Source organism: Aristolochia californica, unplaced genomic scaffold (genome assembly GCF_029961685.1).
Source record: "Aristolochia californica isolate CCGP_79_NKW_82.1479 unplaced genomic scaffold, dmAriCali1.0.hap1 SCAF_7, whole genome shotgun sequence".
Classification (NCBI taxonomy): Eukaryota; Viridiplantae; Streptophyta; class Magnoliopsida; order Piperales; family Aristolochiaceae; genus Aristolochia; species Aristolochia californica.
Window position 1 is genome coordinate 1,892,368 of NW_027182268.1, and position 6,000 is coordinate 1,898,367.

Consider the following 6,000-nt stretch of genomic DNA (forward strand, 5'->3'; position numbering starts at 1 on the left):
CTCAATGTGTTTATTGTAATACCAATTTGAGTATTATTAGTAGGGAAGTGACCACACATATGAGTTGACATCTGAAACGTTGTTTTAGTAAAAAAGTGGCAATGAGAAAAAAAAAAAAACATAAACTTTCAACTAGTGGAGTCTAATGTTGATTATAGTCCATCTGACCTTCCTTTTATAGATTTAGGAGGCAAATATGATCAAGCTAGATGAGAGTACTCATTGCTCATTGGATTCTTATGAATGAACATCCATTCATGATAGTAAAAGAGGAGTGATTTAATTTTGTGATGAAGATGGCAAATGTGAATTATGAAAAACTATCCCGTAAGACCATTAAGGAGTGTATGGAGGTGTACGAGGCAGAAAAATAAAATAGAAAACTTTATTAAAAGAGATTAACAAGATTAGTCTTACCACGGATATTTGGAAGTCTTAGAATCAAAAGATTGAACACATGGTTATTACTAGACATTTTTATTAATAATAATTGGAAGCTACTGAAATGAGTTTTGAGTTTTGTGCATGTTCTTCCTCCTCATTGCAGTGTTGACATAACAGATGCTATTTACAAGTGTTTGAAAGATTAAAAAATAAAAAAATAAAGTATTTAGCATCTCAATTAATAATGCTGCATAAAATTATGTTTGTCTCGTTCAAATTAAGGATATCATTGAGAATGTGCGTGAGAGTGTCAAATTCATAAATTTGTCTAAGGCTAGACTTCACACTTTTTTTGAAATTGTGCAACAACTACAACTAGGTGTAAAACGGTTAGTTATTTATTGTCCAACTCATTGGAACTCCACTTATGACATATTGTTTTCTGAATTAAAATTCAAATATGCATTCCCTATATTTCAAGATAGAGAACCAACTTATGATTGTTTGCCAAGTTTTGATGAATGAAAAAAAGATTGAAATGGTGTATGAGATTCAAGTAGTTTATAATGTAGTCACTAATATAATTTATGAGAATGACTATCCTACTTGTAATTTGTACCTTAGTGAGGTATATAGGGTAAAAGACGTTTTGAATTTTTATTAGGACAATGGTTGGTAGAATGAAAGGGAAAATTGAGAAGTAATGGGGTGAATGCAATTTGTTGATGGTTGTTGCTTCCGTTTTGGATCCAAGAGCCAAATTAAGATTGATTAAAATGTGTTTTTCAAAAATATATTTTGAGGAGGAAATTACAATGAATATAAACTTGCTTCAATGGACCTTATGTGAGATTTATGGTAAATTTATATCCATATATAATGTGAAGATTAATAATGAAGGGATTTAAGTACTAGCTCTATGGGTGTTTTCACAAGTCATAGGTCACATTCTTCATCAAGTTCAGGTTATCAAAGTTATGACTTATGTGAAACAAGTAGAAGTAGTAAATTCACCAAAGTCAGAATTGAAAAAATATATTGAAAAAAGTGTGTATATTTTTTTTAGGAAACTTCACAATATGATTTTGATGTTTTGGAATGGTGAAAAGTGAATAATTTAAAATTTCGGGTATTATCTCAGATGACAGCAGACATCCTTGTAATTCCCATATTAACAATAGCTTCAAAGTCTACCTATAGTGTTGATGATAGAGTAATAGACCCATATCATTCTTCCTTGGCACCAAATACAGTTCAAACTTTGATTTGTGTGGTGATTGGGTTTGAGCTCATCACGATGTTAAGAAAAATCAAAAGGTGAATTACTTTTGAATAATTATTTATTATGATATTTTTGAGTAAGTTTTTTTGTTTTATTTATTAAATTCTTGTTTGATGATTACAACTTGAAAAAAGACTGTGGAGATAATGCTACAAGTAACTTATTTTTCATCTTTTTCTCATCTTGGTAATTTTAATATTTTTCATCATATTAAGTAATTAGTAGTGGAAGAGTATTTTTATTAGACAATAATAAGTTTTATTCTTTTGTTTTTGTCATAGGTGGAGATTTTGCTCATGCGGGGGCTTACTATATTATTTTCTAGCACGAAGAGAAAGAGCAAGAGTTTATAAATTGATATTAGATTTATAGTTTTTATTTGAGTGATTGTAAATTGATAATGATATTTTATTTAATTTTTTGTGTTTAATTATTGAATAAAGTATATGCATAATATCATGCAGTGTTTATGAATAATTTTATGCAGGTTTTATGTATAGAGGTTATGCCCAATTTTATGTATTGTTTATTTGATATATATTTTATACAAAATTTTAAATGTAGGTTGGAGCACGTACTCGGTTAAAATTATTGAGCTCAACCTCGATTACAATTATAGGCTTGAAACTTGGTTCGGCTCGAGCTCGATCTCAAGTTTGAAATATTTAAATCAAACTCAACTTGAACATAAACAGGTTCAAGTTTGGCTCAACCCAATGCCACCCTTACTTGTCACTTGTACCAGACCAATTTCCGGTTTGGTTCGGCGTTTGTCGGGCCGCCCACTTCCATCAAATGGAGGGGCAGCAAATGTTCCGAAGAACTTCTAGAAAGGTAGAGACCGGTACTCTGCTCAGTTGAAGTGCTAATGGCGGAGCAGCCCGTACTTAGGCCCTGGTTTCTCGATGCTCTTCCTTTTCTCGTCGTTATTCTCATCGCTGTCCACGTTCTTGCCTTGGTAATCTACACTATCTTTTATTGAATTTCAGTTTTTTTGTCTAATCTAATTGCTCATTTATTAATTTCTTTAACATATCTCTTAGGTGTACTGGATTTATCGGCTAGTCACGGAGAGGCAACCGCAACGAAGTAAAGCACATTGAGCAACTGTACGTTTTTCTTGGCGCTTTTCATCCTTCTTTGATTCGTTTGCCTAGAAAATCTCCCTTCGTAGCTTCACTTTACGGAGTCTATTGGGGCTGAAATTGTCAGGTTATTTTCTATGGAGAAGGGACTTGAAGACAAGCTTAAAGTCAGAAATACTGTCTTAGATTTGTTGTATGATTATTTTTATCCTAGTCGGGTGCAGTAGAGGGCAAATAATTCTGGCTCTGAGCTTGCACTCATGTTCTTGATTTGTTTGGTTCGTGTATGTACTAGCTACACTTCTTACTAGGCTTAGTTCCCTCAACAACTCTAATGAGTCATATCATCCCTAAATTTATGAATTGAGAAAGCACATGTTGTAACCGCTACACCCAAAAACTGCTTCTCTTCCTTTAGCACACTATAATTATGAAACTGTATGTAGTTAGTAAAATTTTTTGAGCTTAAAAATAAATTCTCTTTTGAGTTTTCAATTTGATTGACAGGTCATTTTTTTTGCCTACTGGTTAGCACTTAAACGAATGGGAATTAATGGTCCGTTGTCTTCTCTTCACATCCCTTTAAACGGTTTTGCTTCAATCAATACGTTCTCAACTCTAAAGGAAATGTAGATGCATACTTTTCTGGTTCCTGCCATTTTTTTTTTCTGGAATGAGCTGTGGCCTAGTGATGCTGAGGTGGAATAAAAACACACCCTTAAGACCAAGTTTGCACTTCAGATCAGTTGGGAAAATAAAAATATAGCTAGTTTGTACTTCAACTGGACTCTGACCTAGAAAGAACTGCTACAGTGTTGTCCTAGGTTTTGTTAATCCACCTAAACTCAAAAAGAATTGCCATTGGAGAGGAAAAAGACAATAACTTTCATTCGAAATTCATAATTGAAGTATGGGAGAGGTTTAAGATTAGGGTCTAAAACTCCAAAACCTTCTATTCTCTTACAAATTATCACCTTTGCCCATCACTGAAGTTTCTCTCTTAAAATTACAAAGATGTGAATACATCCCAAAGACCAAGTTTGCACTTCAAATTTGTATAGAAAACAAGAATCCAACTGGTTTGCACTTCAACTGGACTTCGACTTAGAATTCTTGTAATTCTGTCTTACGGTTTGTTATTTTTGTCTTTGAAACAGTGTCCTATGGTTTGTTAATACACCAAAACTCAAGAAGGATTGAGGGAGAGGAACAGGCAGCAATTTTCATTGAAATTCGTAAACAGTGTTGGAGAGGTTTAAGTTAGGGTATTAAACCCAACAGCCTCCTTTTCCCTTATAAAATGTCAATTTTGCTCATCACTTAAGTTCCCCCCCTTAAAATTACAAAGATTCCCCTTATAACTTAGTAACTAGTGCAGTAATCTACTAAGAATTTATAGACATAAATAACTCTACCAACTAAAGACAAATAATCAAAAAACCTTTTTGTGTAGGAAACTAACTCCTTGTACCCATTGGTCTAATATAAAGATAAAATATCTCAATATTCTCTGCTTGAGTAGCTGCCTTCTCAGAAATACGATCTTGGATTAACTTTTTGAAAGATCATCTTCTTATTGTCTTCTTCAAGTTCTTCAAACTGTTCACGTTCCAAGCCTTTTTCTTTTGACATTTCATGCCCCATCTTTTGCTCCTTAATTGCATTTGGGGCTGCATCTTTTAGTATATGATGTGCTGAAGGGTATTGTGTTCAGTTATCTAAAGTTTTACAATAGCTTCTTTTTGATGGATTTTTATTTTGAGGAAAGTTAGGTGTGACGTTTGTGCACCCCCCAAGAAATGGCATCTTTGTACAGGATAAGTTTGGGGTTAAGTTTTTGGCATTTCCTAACATGTGTAGAAAGAGTGCTTGAGCTTAGAGTAAGCGTCATTAAGAAAAAGGTTAAAACATTTATTTGATTTTGTGTGTAATCATTGATTAAGCCACCTTGGATTCAGCATCAAACTGAGGGTTATTGTGTCCATGTGGATCCCAATTTGGGGTATAGGCCGATTAGGTCAGCCTAAGACTTGGTGGGTTTAAAGGCCTAGTTTTATCTTATTGCCTTTTGCTTAGCCTTGGGAAAGTGCGTTGAAGTTGTTTTGATTCTATTGGTTAGAGTAGCTTAACTTATGCTTGTCAGAAGAATTTAAAAATGAAATGTCCATAGCCTCTGACAAAGGAAATATGAGAATTGTTCAAAATTTTGCTATCTTAGAACTTGTACCTTTGTTTTCTTGGTTCTTGTTGTGCATCATATTTTAGCCTGATTATCTCAAAGCTTCAAATTAGGTATTGGCTTGTGCCTGTTCACTTTAGACTTTAGCAGAAATATGGAGTTGTTGTTTTCTAGATGTGAATAACAAGAAATTAGTTTTGACCTCGGTACTTCTATATGAATAGACGGGCAAATTGAGGATACCTGTTGGGGAGATTGAGATGGAGGATAATCATAGATGCTCCCTCTTAAAAAGTCTTGATGTTTTATATTTAAGACTTCTTTTTAATTATAATTTTATGACTTGATAGCTTATCTTACTTGTGTTTTGTCCTCCTTAATAGTCAGTGGTGGAAAAGTAGTGTCTTCTTGAATTAAATATAGTAAATATTTATCCTGTAATGACTGTGTGAGATCACATATTAGTTACTTAAATATGGAAGCATTTTGTAGATAACCACATTTAAAGTTTCACTGTAGTAAGAGTATTTTTGTGGACTTCTTTTCAAAAATTGCTAAAGTGACAAAAAGATTTGTGTCTAATTTATCTTTTATGGTCTATTTCTTCCTGTCATTGTTTTGTGTATTTGTCTATTACAGAAGGATATTTGAAAGAATTTCTTTTCAATTTATGTTTTGAAACATAGAGCAGGTGATTCTCCTGGAAAAAAAAATGTGTGGATAACATTTGGGTACTCATATTAGTGCTGTATAACACATCAATATAATGCTATGCTTCATGCTGTTGTATTTTTTTTTTCTGTCTCTATTCATTTGTCCAGGCTGAAGCTACCAATAAAAAATAATTAATTCTTCTTAATCTTTTGTTTGAAGTTTCCGTTGCCTTTGGCCACTAAGCATGCGATGTCGTTTGACTTGCTTAAATAACCCCTGTGTCTATGGGGGGTTAAAAAGATGCATGCTAATGAAAACATAATCATCTAATATCATTGATTTAGTTGGAAATTGAACTTTTAGCTTTTTGAATTCATTTTCCTTTAGGCTATGTGGTTCACTCATTTGTATCTTTA

General features: G+C 33.0%; 1 long non-coding RNA gene across 1 annotated transcript; it reads left to right on the forward strand.

Moving 5' to 3' along the window:
* Positions 1 to 2,501: 2,501 nt before the first annotated feature.
* Positions 2,502 to 3,246, forward strand: LOC137937531 (uncharacterized). The gene is made up of 3 exons (XR_011109615.1): positions 2,502 to 2,624; positions 2,710 to 2,775; positions 2,879 to 3,246. It is a non-coding gene; the product is annotated as an uncharacterized lncRNA (long non-coding RNA).
* The last annotated feature ends 2,754 nt before the right edge of the window (positions 3,247 to 6,000 follow it).